The 15,589-nt window shown below is 43.0% G+C and overlaps 1 protein-coding gene across 9 annotated transcripts in view; it reads left to right on the top strand.

The window, feature by feature from the left end:
- Window positions 1-15,589, top strand: part of PKIG (cAMP-dependent protein kinase inhibitor gamma) — a 94,498-nt gene that overhangs the window by 46,598 nt on the left and 32,311 nt on the right. For 5 of the 9 annotated variants that reach the window (XR_008959354.1, XR_008959353.1, XR_008959352.1 and 2 more), the window contains one exon: window positions 15,408-15,573. The exons of 2 other annotated variants lie outside the window; for them this stretch is intronic. The gene's annotated coding sequence lies outside the window, so the exon portion shown is untranslated. Of the gene's footprint in view, window positions 1-3,260; window positions 3,280-15,407; window positions 15,574-15,589 lie in introns of those variants that run through there. 2 more of the 9 variants (XR_008959355.1, XM_044385852.3) reach the window with 2 other exon arrangements.

Below are 15,589 nucleotides of genomic sequence, written 5' to 3'. Positions count from 1 at the left end.
CGGTTCATAATGGGCCTCTTGCGGCTCCCTCAGTTAGATGGTGTGTTCCACAAGGTTCCTTTAAGACATTCCAGCCCTTTCAGTCCCAGGCCTCAGCGGGTGTGCAGGCGTTGATCGGTGCAGCATTCAGTGCTGCAAGCCGGTCTTCACGCGAAAGTCCAAAAGGCCTATTCGCTCTACTTCTGTAATTAAATTTTATTTAATTTTTTCGCCTTTTGCTCTGTTAACAGTGCCCCTTCTAGTCCTTAGCTTCAGACGATGGTATCTCCAGCTCACAGAAGATTCTATTGTTAGACATCCAGTAAACTCTCTGCCATAACATATGGATAATTTGGGGACGTGGCCAGAAACTAATGGATGCTGACGAGTGCTTGGAAGATCAGTCTTCCCTGTAAGTGAAGCCAGATTAAATCAGAATTATCCTTCGTGACATTTGCACATATGGAGTTAGTAGTGCAGAAGAAGTAGTTAGGGTGCATAAGAATTGTAGTGACTGTAATTCAGGTATAACTTTGTTCTCTTCTTTGAGCCCATGTAATATATTTAGTCCACACTGAAGTCTTCTGTTTTTATGCCCCATCTTACAAGGCAGTAGCCTGGTTCTCCTGTCATGGGATCCGCTGAATGGAGACGTTCCAGGGTTATTGTCCCATCTGATTTTCTGCAGATCCACACCATTAATGAGCTTTTCGGTCAGCTTCCTCTAGTTTCTGTCCAATTTGTTGCTGTTTAAATTACTCTTCAAGCACATCATCTTTCTCCTTGCTTTCCTTACTGGTACTTTTAAAAATTTCAGCGTAAGTATGTACAGAGTCGTCTTATCTCTGGGCCAACAGCGTCAGTCCTCTCCAAGAGGGAGGGAAGAATCCCTTTCATCTTCTGCAAGCCTGTTCTCTTTCAAAGACTGCTCTGCTTCAGGCCTGGAATCTTTTCCTGGCTAAGAATTTTCATCTGTGGACACAATAGCTTCTTTGCAGCTCTTCAATAAGTAGTCTCTATTTGTTAGAAATCATGGCATTGGTGCACATTAGTTTGAAGTTACCTTTAGTTCTGTGGACTAGTCGCCTTGTTCTTGATCTAATCTTTCATTGTACTGAAATCCACTGGATGTGTAACTACCATCAACCTGTCAGAAGCAATGCAATCGGTCATGGGAAATGAGAAAGCTCTGGGGTCCTTTCTCTGTGATTTTCCCATCAAAGCTTTGGACGAAGGGCTCTGGCTGAGGAGCTCAGAGGCTGCCCAGGACACTTCTATCTTACAGGATCCTGCCCCCTTCTCTCTCCTCTCCATTTTGTTTTTTTAAAGATCCTCCTTTTTCTTTCCTGTTTTATTTTCCCTTTCTTTGCTTGGTATGTGTTATCCAAAGGAACTTAAAAATAGCTTTTTATATTTTTTCTTTTTATAGAATACTATATTTTTATTACAAAAAGAGTGCTTTGCAGAAAACATTTAAAATGCCAACAAACTGGGGTTCCTCCAGTGGCTCAGTTGGTTAAGTGTCTGCCCTCTGCTCAGGCCATGATCTCAGGGTCCTGGGATCGAGCCCAGCATCGGGCTCTACACTCAGCAGGGCGTCTGCTTCTCTATCTCCCTCTGTGCTCTCTCTCATTCTTGCTGTCTCTCAAGTAAATAAATAAAATCTTTAAAAAAAATTTTTAAAGTTAAATAAAATACCAACAAACTGAAAGAAGAAAATAAAAATTACCTGCAGTGTTACTACTAGGTTCATCAGTTATTTTTTTATGCAAAATACTATTTTCCCCTTTACAACCATGAGCCCCTGTTATATACATTTTAACATTAAAATGAGACAATTTTTCTCATGTCATGAGATATTCTTCTATAGCATCACATTGTAACTGCATAATACACCATTCTGTAGGTATATCAAAATGTATTTTGCTACTCCCTAATTGTGCACTTTTAGGATTGTTTTCAGTGTTTCAGTCTTCCAAGCACTGCTGAAGTCAGCAACCTGAGTCCAGTCTTTGCACACATCCCATAATCTCCCCCAGGATAAAGTCTTAAGAAGTCAAATGACCTGGTTAAAAGGCGTGTGTGTGTGTATATATATACACATATGTATATATATGTATGTGTGTGTATATATATGTATGTATGTATATATAACTTTTTTTAATCAATAAACTTTATTTTGTAGACTAGTTTTAGGTTCCAAGTAAAACTGAGCAGAAAGCTCCCATATACCCCCTGTGCATGTAGGGTTTTAAGGATTTCAGTACACGTTGTCATATTGCCTTTTAGGACTGTTGTACCATGTTTCATTCTTAACCTACATTTACCCATATCTCCTCAACACTGGATGTTATCATTCAAAAGAAATCTTTGATAAGGTACATCTAGAGCAGAATACCTACTCCAGTCACCTTAAGACTGATTTTTTTTTCTTCTGAAATTCATATTATGTTATTCATCCCATTACTATTTTTTATGGTTGGTGATGGCAGAGTTCCACCAACCTTCCTTCCTTTGCCAATTAAACAAAAATTAGAAAAGTAATACTTGTACATAAAAGTAAACACCTCACTTCCCCAGCTTTCTCCTGAAAGCCACTTCTTTCTTTAATGGTTTTTAGTAATTGTGGTGATTACCTCCAAAATTGTGAACAAGATTCATATACACACATACATATTTTTTTCTTTATTTGTGATTTTAGACAGTTATTTTTATAAGTAGCTTTGTGTCATTAAATGGTAGATGTCTTTAAATGTTCTGGTGCTTATCTTGCTGGACTTGTGCTGCTTATTTGATCTGAGAAAACTTCCCATGCTGGCTTTTACACTCATGCGTGCGTTTGACATATTTGCTGGGGTGATGGTACCCATCATTTGAGGTGTTCTGGCAGGAAGGTTTTGGGATATTTAATCCGTCATGTTGGCTGAAATGGCAGTCAGTCCTGATGCCTTCACGGTCTCTTGACTCTCCTCTGTAAAAGATGAGGAAATTAGCACCCCTTCACTACACACTACCTCCTTTTCTTCCCTTTACCTTCCTACATTCAGATGAGATCGATGCGGTTATTTTCTTCATTTTACAAATGAGATCTCAGAATTCAGAGAGTTTGCCTGAGGTCACGTAGCTTGTAAGTGGGGGACGGAGCCAGGACTTTTTCCCAAGTGCATCTGATTTCAACACCCAGGCTTATACCAATGCCGCATTAGTATACGCTCTCCACTCTGTTCCTCAAGGCTGTTAACCGCCCCTGCCCTTCCTGTGTCTGGCACTGCTGTCTTTTCCTTGGGAGTTTAGGAAAAGGTAGGTAGGTCTGTCTTTTGATTTTGGCTACAGGACTTACAAGCTGTGAATTACCAAGTCACTGTGCCCTTGAATATAAGCATTTACAAGATGTTTTGCAGAAGAAATGAGACAATCTTGTGTGAAAGTTCTTATGTAATGCAAACATCAGACATGATTATTTCAGAGCCTAGTAAAAATTTGCTGATCTAACAATGCAGACCAGCAATGTGGACCATAGAGTTCTCTCAGATAGATGAGTTTTTCAGAACAATCTTAGTTTGTCAATTCCTTTTGAACCATGACAGACTGTGGACTCTGGGAAACAAACTGAGGGCTTCAGAGGGGAGAGGGGTGGGGGAATGGGATAGGCCGGTGATGGGTATTAAGGAGGGCACGTATTGCATGGTGCACTGGGTGTTATACACAAGTAATGAATCATGGAACTTTACATCAAAAACTAGGGATGTACTGTATGATGACTAATATAATAAAAAATATTAATATTTAAAAATAAAATAAATACTAAACAGTTAAAAAATAAAAATAAAAACAAAAATATCCATGGTAAAAATTAAAAAATAAATAATAAAAAATATCCATGGTTACTGTTTATTAAAGAAAAGAACTATTGTTTTTGTTTTTGTTTTTGTTTTTGTTTTAAGATTTTATTTATTTATTCGAGAGAGATAGAGACAGCCAGCGAGAGAGGGAACACAAGCAGGGGGAGTGGGAGAGGAAGAAGCAGGCTCATAGCGGAGGAGCCTGATGTGGGGCTCGATCCCACAACGCTGGGATCACGCCCTGAGCCGAAGGCAGACGCTTAACTGCTGTGCCACCCAGGCGCCCCTGTTTTTGTTTTGTTTTTAGAGATATTTTCATGCAGACACAGGGAAATCAAAGTCCACAGAATAGCAGGCTAGCTATTTAAAATGGCCCCAGTGTCTTGGCCTCTTGTTGCTTTCCTCTGCTTGTACTCTTGCATTCATGTCACTCATTTCCACCTGTTATTCCATTTGTAGTTAGTAAGTCCTGGGTCCAAAAAGGAAGTTGAGGGGCGAGGTTAATCTGAAATGTACAGTCTGACTTATCCCACCCTGTTGTAGCAGTCTGTTGTCTTTGCTTCCCTCAGTTGACTATAACTCAGTGAGTGTAGAGATCACATTGCATTTATGTTTATGCCTTCAGGATTATGTGTATTAGGGCTCCAACAAATGTTTATAAATCAGTGAATGTCAGCAGTGTTTTTATACTTTCTGCATAAACTGCAGGTCAACAACAAGCAATGTCCATCAATGCTGTTGCAGTTTCCCTATAGTGAGAGTCCCAGACATGGCCTCCAGAGGTTCCACAGACTCCTTGAAATGATATGTATTCAAAGGTATGCATTTTCTAAAGAACAGGATCTTAGCTTTCATCACATTCTTAAAGGAATATGTGATCTAAAATGAGTTAGCAACACCACCCAAATTGTGTAAATCTTTTCAGTGGTGTGGAAGAGTAGTTGAGTTAATTTATTTTTGTGCCCACACGCATATCAATTTGTTCCTTGATAAATAAATATTCCTCTTGATAAACTGTATATAACTCTGATGGGTTAGCACTTTAAGATCTAGGTAAGATCAGCTTGACCCCTTGTTTCTTGCCCCGTAGAAGTCTGAAGTTTCCCCCAAGGTTCTGCAGATTCCTTGGGGGTGAAGGTGTTTTCTGGGTCATCTCTGCCTCCTCTTCCTCTGTTTCTCAACCTGTCAGTTCAGAATTGAAACTCAGTCCCTTCCTGGTTTCCATCAAGAACAAAGGATACACTCACAAAAGCATTTGTAAGTGTTGTTATCAGCTTTGCTGGTGATTTGGGAACCCCAGACCCTGGACCTCTGGCATCTCCTGGCTCCTTGCTCCTTCCCCTTCTTTTATTCCTCACAGATTTCCCCTGGAATTCAGTTCTTTATTTATTGTGCAGAGCTACTTGGCAACCTTCAGCTTTTATTTCTGTTATTTTTTGCATGGCTGAACTCAAAAAGGTGACCGGTAGCTAAAAGGGCCTCCTGTTTGACAGTCTTTCTCTTTAGAAGGCAGGTGTGACTTAAAAGATTTTCTTTCTTTTTATATATATTTTTTAGCATCTTTTCAAATTTCTTGAATCCATCTGAATGAATTCTGTAGGTCTGTGTTCTTATTAAGAATCTCTCTGACTTCACTGCGAATATAGGCCTTTGCAATGGGGTAGCACCTATAAGCCCACAAAAGGTCTTGTTCTTTCATAACACAAAAGAGGAGGAACATTTTTAGTTTGACATCTACTAAAGTAGTTTCTTTCACTGTCCCATAAACTGAGTTTCCGCCTCCAAGTTTCTTTAACTTTTTCTACATATTCTTTTTTTTTTTTTTTTTTAAGATTTTGTTTATTTGACACAGGGAAAGAGAGAGCACAAGCAGGTGGAGCGGCAGGCAGAGAGCAAGGGAGAAGTGGGAGCCAGACATGGGGCTCGATCCCAGGACCCTGGGATCATGACCTGAGCCGAAGGCAGAGTCTTAACTGACTGAGCCACCCAGGCACCCCTTCATATTCTTTTTTTTTTAAATAGCAATGTATTTATTTTTGATGACTATGACATCAGTATGAATTTTATAAAAATTAGAACAATGTGGGAGTACACAATTTAGTTAATGAAACCCCTCCCCCCATAATCCTGCTGTCCAGAGATGGCCTCTGGTAACAATTTGGTGTATTATATATCCTCTTAGAGCTGTAAATGCATATAGCAAACAGTAAAACACTGACTATGAGCCAGGTACTGTGCTTTGTCTCATTAAATCTTCACAATGTTTCTGAGATGGGGCCCCTGTTTACCAAAAAGTAAACTTGAGGCTTATAGCTAACTGATGATTTGCCTAAACATATTTTCAGTATTTGCTTCTGTAAGCAGCCTTCAATAAATAAAAATGTATCTCACCAATGTTCTTGTCTGATTATCTCCATATAATAAATTTCCAGAACTATAATGCTTGGTTAAAAAGTGTGCACTTTGAAACTTCTAGTTCATTTTGAGGGAGGTAGTTAAGAGCATAGGCTTTGTGGTCATACATAGTAGTGTTCATATTCTTACTGCCACTTGCTGGCCACTCACTAGACTTAAACTGTGCCTCAGGTTGCTCATCTGTAAAATGGGATAATAACAAACCTCATATGGCTGTGAAGACTAAATGAGATGATGTATGTAATGTCCTTGGCTAGTATCCAACACCTAGGAAGAATGCAGTGCCTTCCACAGACTGGGTCCCTGCGCGTACAAAGCTAACATTTTAATGTGGATGGTAGGGAGCAGCAGTGAAGATGAACAAAACACAAATTAATGAACAAGAAGAATAGCAGTGCTGTGCAGACAATTAAAAGAAAGTGATGTGGGGCACCTGGGTGGCTCAGTTGGGCATCTGCCTTTGGCTCAGGTCATGATCTGTCCGGGTCCTGAAATCAAGTCCTGCGTCAGGCTCCATGCTTAGCAAGGAGTCTGCTTCTCCCTCTCCCTCTGACCCTCCCCCTGCTTGCGTGCTCTCTCTGGCTCTCAAATAAATAAATAAAATCTTAAAAGAAAAAAAAAAGAAAGTGATGTGATAGGTAGATGGGTGATTACCTTAGGTTGAGTGGGTTGGGGAAGTCCCCAAGAGGGGACATTTTAGCTAAGATCTGAATGATGAGGACATTGTTTAAAGTCCTAGAAGCAGAATCATGGGATCAAAATTACATGCATTAAAGTCTTTTGGTCAATATATGACCAACGGACCAGCAAAAAAATTCTAAAATAATTTACATTCCCTTTATAGAGAAATATGCTTCTTTCCTTCATCATTACCACTCTTATTTTTCTCCTGATTTTAAAAAGTGGGGCTAATCTAAAGATTATCTTGGAGACCTCTCCGTTTGCCTTCTAAAGCGCCTCGTTAGCAGGGGCCAAAAATAAGAAAACAAGTTAGTCCCTTGGAGGAATCTCTTAATTGTCCTGCATCATCCCCTGTACTCTAACCCTTTCTTCTCGCTCGGCGCCCTGTTTCTCTGCGCCGGTTCCTGCCCGCGCTGTGTGGTGGGACCAGGGGTGGCCAGCACGTCAGGGGCATACATGTTGATTAACAGCCGCATTTCCCCTTAGGAATCAGGCAGTGCCTGGCTCAGGGGAGGTGACTGATCAGCATCGCCTTTGCTGTAAAAACAAGGCAGCTTTTAGAGGTAGGCTGGTTTTACCAAACAAATGTGTTGGCAAGGGCATAATCACCTTCTGTGACTTAAAACTGTGCAGAAGGCTCTGCACATCTTTTTGTTCCAGTCAAACCCCTCTCCTGTGTGGCATGCGCTGGGGGCAGGGGCACTGTGAGCACTGTCACTGCAGCTGCGGCGTTTGCCGGTCATGTCTATATGCTTACATATTGTTTGTGGATCTATTCTGTAAAGCCTTTTATCGTCCTAAAACTGTCATAAGACACATTCTTTTTGCAGGTCTTGAGTGGGGCTCGGCATCATTACGATGATGGAGTACATGTGAAATTACAAAGCTCATTCAGATACCGTTTTAATTTCAGTTGTATTTTTTATAGAATACACATGTATTAGAATTTAATCTCTGATTCAAGCCTTAAAGAAAATGATACTATGTAGTTTAAGCTCATAGGCAAATGGATTAAAAGTCGCTTGTTCTTAAAATGTGATTTCTTTTTATGATCTTGATTTTTTTAAACCCAGCAACTTAAATAAAACATCCCGAGGGCAACACGTGTGAGCAAGGGGTCCGGGGGCGGCGTGGGGAGGGAGTGAGTTTGATGAAATTGTCCAGGAGCAAAGCACCGCTCACTTGAAACCCAGAGATTTGTCATCCAAATATGTGCAGATTGCTGGTACTATAAATAGTTTGAACTAGAGTAAACAGCTTCTTCCCCCTAGCTGCTGCTTGGCCATTGTTCAGATACCAAAGCAGCCAGGGAACAGCCTCTCTAGCCAAGCTCATGGCACTTGGGCCCAACTCTTAGTCTGCTTCTTTGCCAGGCAGGGCCATCAGCTTCCCAGGGTTAGAGATGACCAGAGGGCAGACATTCAGGCCCTTCAGTGCCCCACTTCGGGCTCCCACCGGGACCCAGCCGGTCTACAGCTTTATGAACTCGCCCTGCCCTGGAGTAGCACTAATCTCAGGTTCCTGACAACCATCAAAAGCCCCGGGGCCACATGGCCACTCACTTAAGTAGATTTAGGAGACGTAGACACTTTTTTCCAGGGCCGAAGCATGCCTGGCTCATTCCTTTCTTTTGGAGCAGAGAAGAGTGGCACCGGTTGTCAGACCTGCCACAGGCTGCCCCTGCCAGCCGCTGATCTCTCTCTGCCAGCAAGACAGGCTGCTGACATTTTCACAACCCCTTTGAGGACTCGAGTAAAATGCTGACATTAGAGCAACTAAGGACATTCCATGGTTTATTACTATATTTCATTTGGAAAAAATAAGGCTCTTTTTTTAAAATTCCTGCTTCAGCTGCATTCATTTACAGTGACTCTTCTGTCAGATGCCTGTGAGGAGGTTCTGAGTAACAGCACTTTGTTGTGGAGGGGACAGATGAGGGGGATGGGACCGAAGTACTGAATTAAGGATCAGGAGACCTGGGCGCTTGGGCAAGTTACCTAGCTCTTTTTTAGCTTTAGTTCCTCATCTGTCAAGTATACATAATTCTGTCTCTCCCACTTCCATCCATTGGATGACAGAATGGATGTAAAAGTACTTTGTGGACTATCCCAGACTAGTGGACTTGCCAGAGCTGGGGCAGTGGAAAGAGGCTCACAAGCCTGGCTTTCTACTGTGTAACCTCAAGCACACAGCTGATGTGTGTCTCCACCTTAACCTTCCCATCCGTAAAATGCTAATGTGATATCGGCCTTGCAAGAGTGTTATAAAGGTTAGAAATAACATATAGAAAGCATTGACAAATGGTAGATAATTATTAAACTGCAGTCATAATTATTATTACATTAAATGTGGAGGTACTCACTCTGGGCTATTCAGGGTTCTTTACCTGGAGAAACAGATTCAGTTTGTAGATGTCAAGATTAGCAAAAGGCCCAGCTAAAGGCTGACGGCAATAACTAATAAAAATAGACATTTTCTAAAAATCATGGTAATACATGAATATCATTTAAAAAAAACATCTGCAAGTCCAGAAAGGCATCCGTTTCCTGCTTACCCCCTCACCCGAGGTAACATCTGCTTTCAGCCTTTCCAGTGGTTCCTTCCATTTCTTTTTTTTTTTTTTTTAAGTAATCTCTGTGCCCAACATGGGGCTCGAACTCACAACGCCAAGATCAAGAGTCGCATGCTGCACTGACCGAGGCAGCCAGGTGCCCCCCCCCCTCCATTTCTTTTTTAAAATTAGTTGTGTTGGAGCGCCTGGGTGGCTCAGTCGGTTAAGTGTCTGACTTCGGCTGAGATTGTGATCTTGGGGTCCTGGGATTGAGCCCCATGTCAGACTCTGTGCTCAGTTGGAAGTCTACTTATCCCTCTGCCCTTCCCCCTGCTTGTGCTCTCTCTCTCTCTCTCACAAATAAAATCTTTTTTAAAAAATTAAATTAATTGTGTTTTGGGGCGCCTGGGTGAGTTAGTGAGTTAAGTGTCTGACTCTTGATTTCATCTCAGGTCATGATCTCAGTGGTGGGATCAAGTCCCTCATAGGCTCTGAGCTCAGTGGGGGATCTGCTGGAGATCCTCTCCCTCTCTCTCCCTGCCCCTCCCCCCCCCACTCTCTCTCTGTGTCTCTCTAAAATAAATAAATCTTTTTAAAAAAATTTGTTTTTGTCAGAATGGCACATGCACATAGTTTTCTTTATTCTTTTTAAGGTCAAATATTATAAACTTGCACTGAAAACAGCTGTCTCCTGCCCCCACCTCTCTCTCCCCTGCCTCCTGCCCTGGCTCCAAGAGCATACACGTTTGATCTTGCTGGCTCTTTGTTCTAGTACTTCCATATATCCAAATAATATGCTTATACAGCTCTCTCTGTCTCTGAACATTTTCTTATTATGGAAATTTTCAAGCATGTACAATATTAGAATAATATGAGTCGTTATGTACCACCCATTACCCAGCTTCAAGAATCATGACCTGTCTTGTTTCATCTATGCCTGTAGCCACTTTTCCCCCTGCTACTGGATAATTTTGGAATAAGTTTACACATCATGTCATTTCATCGGTAGCTACTTTAGCATGTATCTCTAAGAGAACAAGGACTGCTTTTTTAAAAACATACCTACACTACCATTATTACACATAAAATAATCCCTTATTACTCACAGAGATTAACTTCTACGTATTTTTTTTTTAAGATTTTATTTATTTATTTGACAGAGACAGAGACAGCCAGCGAGAGAGGGAACACAAGCAGGGGGAGTGGGAGAGGAAGAAGCAGGCTCATAGCGGAGGAGCCTGATGCGGGGCTCGATCCCATAACGCCGGGATCACGCCCTGAGCCGAAGGCAGACGCTTAACCGCTGTGCCACCCAGGCGCCCCATAAGTATTTTTTTATTCAAATCAGATGCAAACAAGGACCGCACACTACCGTACTGCTTTTTGTTTATCAATTTTAGCTGTTACCTATTGACCTCCTAGGATGGCACATGAGGCTTTAGTTTTTTTGCAAGCACCAGAGCCCCCCCTTCACACTTCTCCTTTACTTTTTTCTCCAAATATCACAGCTTTTTGGTTAAATCAGTATTCAGTGTTTTATAGCATCATGGCATGATAAATATTGTTTACTGCTGAGCCAGTAACTTTCTGGTTATTTTCCCTCTCTCTATGACTTTTCCTGGACTAATAACAGCTTCTTTAATATGCTCAGTTTTACTTGTTTCTTACTGCAGAAGCTTCCCATGCTTTCCATAGACTCTCAGTACGGTCTTCCACAAACCTGTCTGGGAGTCCCTCCGCTCTGTTTCCCTGGAGCCTCCCAGCCTCCTACTCTGGTGAGACTGGCGCTCTCTTCGTCTGCAGGTCCACTGAGGTCCGGAGCTACCCTCGTCTTCATCCGTGGCATTCCTTCCCTCTCTCTTGTTAGATCCCTGCTTTCGAATCCTACTTTATATTTTAAACCCTCATTTAGGTGAAGCATATTCTCCAGGAGTTTACTGAGAAAAGAGTGCACAAGAGAGAAACAGTTCTAAGTCCTCAGATGTCTCAAAAATGGCTTTATTTTTCCTAGCTAAGGATAAATTCTAGGTTCCACGTCATTTTCCTTCAGAACGTTTACCTTTGAACGCATCGCTCTGTTGGCTTCGGGCAGCCAGCATTGCTCAGAAGAAGTCTGATACCAGTCTGATTCTTTTCATTTGAAACAGTTCTCTCTAGAAACATGTAGGATTTTTTCCTTTTGAATTCTGAAAGATTAGGAGACTACATGTAGGCATGATAGACTCTTTGCTTCTCCTCAGCACTTAATAAACTTTTCAGTTTAAAGATGCCTGGGTGGCTCAGTCAGTTAAGCATCTGCCTTCAGCTCAGAAAATGATCCCAGAGTCCTGGGATCAAGTCCCACGTTGGACTCCCTGCTCAGCGGGGAGTCTGCTTCTCCCTCTCCCTCTCCCCCTCCACCCTGCTCATGTTCTCTCCCTCTCTCTCTCTCTCTCTCAAATAAATAAAATCTTAAAGATACAACTTTCGACTCTGGGAAAATTTCCTCATGGTTTCTTAGATTATTTCCTATTGTACTTCTCCTTGTATGCTTTTTTTTCTTTTTCTTTTTTTTTAAGAGTTTATTTATTTATTTGACAGAGAGACAGCCAGCGAGAGAGGGAACACAAGCAGCATTATGTACAAAATGCTTGTAAATTAAACACAGAGCTTTTCCATAAGAAGCTCAAATTCTAGCAGCAGAATACTAAGAGCTGCCCAGAAATAAATATGCCTCAGAGAGGAGAAAAGGTAAGTTTCTTGAGAGAGGAACAGATAAAGTCCTAAGGAAATTCAGAGGGAGAGGCCCCTTCCAGACTGGAGGTGCGGGGTGGGAATTAAGGGCAGCTTTGTGGCAGAGGGGCTGTCTGAGCCCTTCAGACCAGCTCTGTGCTCAGAAGCAGCCGGAGTTTCCTTTATCCTCGGATGGAGCTGATACTGCTGGCTGTGACGAACTGCGGGGAAACCCTCTGGAAGGCAGTAGAGGAAGGGACTCAGAGTACAGGCCTGGTCCCGGCAGCCCTGGCGAGGAGCCCAGGCTCTGTCACTTATTCCGGTGAGCCTGGCGCAGGTTGGTCAGCCTCAGCAGCTTCCGTCTCCGCAGCTGTGAGGTGAAGGGGGTATTATGCCTCCTGCACCTGGTAGTTGTAAGGATAATGGAAGGTGGTGTATAGAGAGCACTCAGCCCAGAGCGTGGCCCCAGTCCACAGAGCGTATCTGCCGTCGTCAGTCAGAAGGCAGGAGTGCCTGGCGTTGTCCTCTCTTCACGGGTTCTGTCACAGATGGACAGTTATCCAGCATCACAGGCAAGTGTTAAAAAATATATGTGGTCCAAGAAAACAGTATCTTTGTTTTTATGAAAGGGCTCCTTACTATTATTTTTGTGCAAATAACAAAACGTGATCTCAAAGCACTGAGAATGATTTTGGCAAACTGACCTGTCCAGGGCCCAGCTCATTTCCTGATGTCCACTTGGACTTCTAGAATAAAGGCACAGCCAGATAACGGCCCCTGCCGCCACCTCCAGTCCCTCCCAAGCTGAGTGTTGCTACTGAGAACACGCCTGACAGTTCTCGGTGGGCTTTTTTGTTCCTTATTCATCCTGACGTTCTTGAGAAATAATGGGTCCTTCTTCTGGCTTCCTGACATTCTTTATTCATTCACTGTTATGTCATCCTCAGGGTAGAGGATGGTGACACTGAGTCAGAATTAGAAAATAATGCTTTAGGATATATAATGCTTTACTTTAGGATATCGCAGCTTATTTTTGCAAGGTTTTTTTTTCAATATTTTTGAACTTGTAGTATGTGTCAGGCACTTAATCCAGACAAGAACCTTGTAGGGTAAGTGCCATTATTCTCACTTTACACAGAAGTTAACTTACCCAAGGTCATCCACTGCTGGAAGGCCCTGGGATGGGAAGGAAACCCAGGTCTCTCTGAGCGGGTGAGAGGTTCCAGAGTTAACAGGCTGGAGTTCTTTTCGTTCCACTACAGCCCCACCCCAGCCTGTGGGAAAGCCTTCAGATTGGCCAACTCCGTCCTAACATATAGTCTGTTTGCTTGGTCCTTCCTGATTACAGCATCAAAGATTTCTGAGAATTAAAGTTTTTATTAAGTCACAAACTCCTCCCACAGCCTTGCGCCTACGTATAAATAGCTTCTTCTTTCCCAAAAGAACTCCAATCCCAACTTCCCATCTAAAAGGTTTAAGACAAAGCAGATCTGCCTTTTGGAGGGAGGGACAACTAAAGCCCAGATTTCCTTCAGGTCACATGGTATTTGGGTAGCAAAGCAAGTAAGTACCCCCTCTTACCTAGGGGCCTGTAGTGTTTCCTTTAGGCAGTAGATTGACTACCTCTCCTCCCCCCTGGCCTGGCTGAACCCACCCTTTCCCCGTTTGTTTCAATAAGTTTGGCTCATTTTTCTAAGTAGAAATGATCCCATTTAGAAAGAGCATTGGCATGTGTGTGGCACGTGTGCTGGCCTAAGTAGGAGTTAAAGACTCAGTTTCCAAATCTGGCCCTTTAATCTTGAGCTGTGTGACCTTGGGCATGTCACTTAACTTCTCTGTGTTTCATTTTCCTACCCAGGAAGAGCAGACTAATAATTCAGCCCCTGGGTACTAATTCTCCTAGAATGAGAATCAGATGAGATTATGTACGACAACGAAGCTACCATCTATCAACACTTAGTATGTGCAGACACTTTCCGTTCCCTTGCGTGTGTTCTTCAGTTCTCACAGTCCTACAAGGGAGGCCCTATTACCCCATTTTACAGTTAAAAAAAAGTTCAGAGAAGTGAAGTCACACAGGACTCAGATCCATATCTCTGGTTCCCGAATTGATGTTTGTAAGCAATACGCGTGGCACACTGCTTCCCTCTGTACACAGAAGTATGGAGGTTTCGTTGTCTTCCCCCACAAGCTCTCTACAAATGCAAGAGATTATGGTCTCCTCTAATCACTGCTGTTCCACATTAATCCCTAAGGACAGTTCTCATGCTTCTTTATCTTATCTAGTAGCCTATGCTGCCTCTTTCCATGTCCCCCAGGCCTTGTTCAGTGAATTCTTTGGGGTTTTCTCCCAGAGAAACAGTTCAGCTTCCCTACAGAGGGGGGTCGAAGGAACCAGGCTGAGCCTGGCATCGTGGGCGTTGGCCTCTGACCTGTCAAGCGTTCTTCCCTCTCTCAAGCATGTAGTCAGCCAGCTTGTAGTAAAATTCTTTATGTTGCATTTGTTGATAAGCTCCTCAGTCACTGAATTTCAGAAGGGGAGGACCCCAAAACCATCATTTTATTGATGAAGAAACTGAGGTCGAGGGAGAGAGGTGACTTGCTTGAGGCCGTCTGTTCAGTTAGGAGTGTGATGGAGACCAGAACCGAGTTCTCCAGGCAGCAGACCAGTGCTCTTTCTGAGCCTTGCACTTGGGCACGTGTCGTCTCCCCTAAGTGAGGGACAAGCATACGCTGTGCCCAGCATGCACCTAGGAAACTTGGAGAAATCGAACAACTTGGAAAACTGAGCAGGAGGAAATGAGGGTGGGGTGGAGTGGGGACGCCAGTCTCCACCCTAACGAGGGTATTACACACCACCGACGTGAATTAAAATACAGTAGAGCAAACTAGATCGCTCTCAGTCAGCAGTGACTACAAGACAGAGGGACTTTCGCCAGGAGTCCTGGCCCAGTGAGTGGATAGGAAGCCTTTTGTCACTAAGGCTGCACTGTTGAAAATTGAAGGAAGGATGTTAGGCAAACGTGACGGCCTGGGATGAAGTTACAGCCCCCCAGCTCATTGTCCAGAGGAAATGGATCTCCTCCGTGGACAGAGAGGTGGAAACTGAGCAAGGGAGCTGAGTGGCTGACATCATCAGGCTGAGCATTGGGTTACAACAAATGGGGACTTACTTGGCCCGAGACGTGGGAAACACCCACTAAAACCTCAAAGTGCATTTCATTTAGAGACGCGGAGAGGGAGAGCGGGCAAGAAAGAATCCAGACTGCACCGCTGGCCTGGTCTGCTAATCTCGCTAACCCTCAAAAGGGAGGTGTTTTGAATCCTGGTTTCTTAAATTCTCCCTTCGCTTGTAACCGAGGAGCCCTGGACTTCGGAGAACTCTTTGCTCTTGTAAGTAGAACTTTAT

Source organism: Ursus arctos, unplaced genomic scaffold, assembly GCF_023065955.2.
Source record: "Ursus arctos isolate Adak ecotype North America unplaced genomic scaffold, UrsArc2.0 scaffold_16, whole genome shotgun sequence".
In the NCBI taxonomy this organism is placed as follows: Eukaryota; Metazoa; Chordata; class Mammalia; order Carnivora; family Ursidae; genus Ursus; species Ursus arctos.
This window is presented reverse-complemented; position numbering and strand designations above follow the sequence as displayed.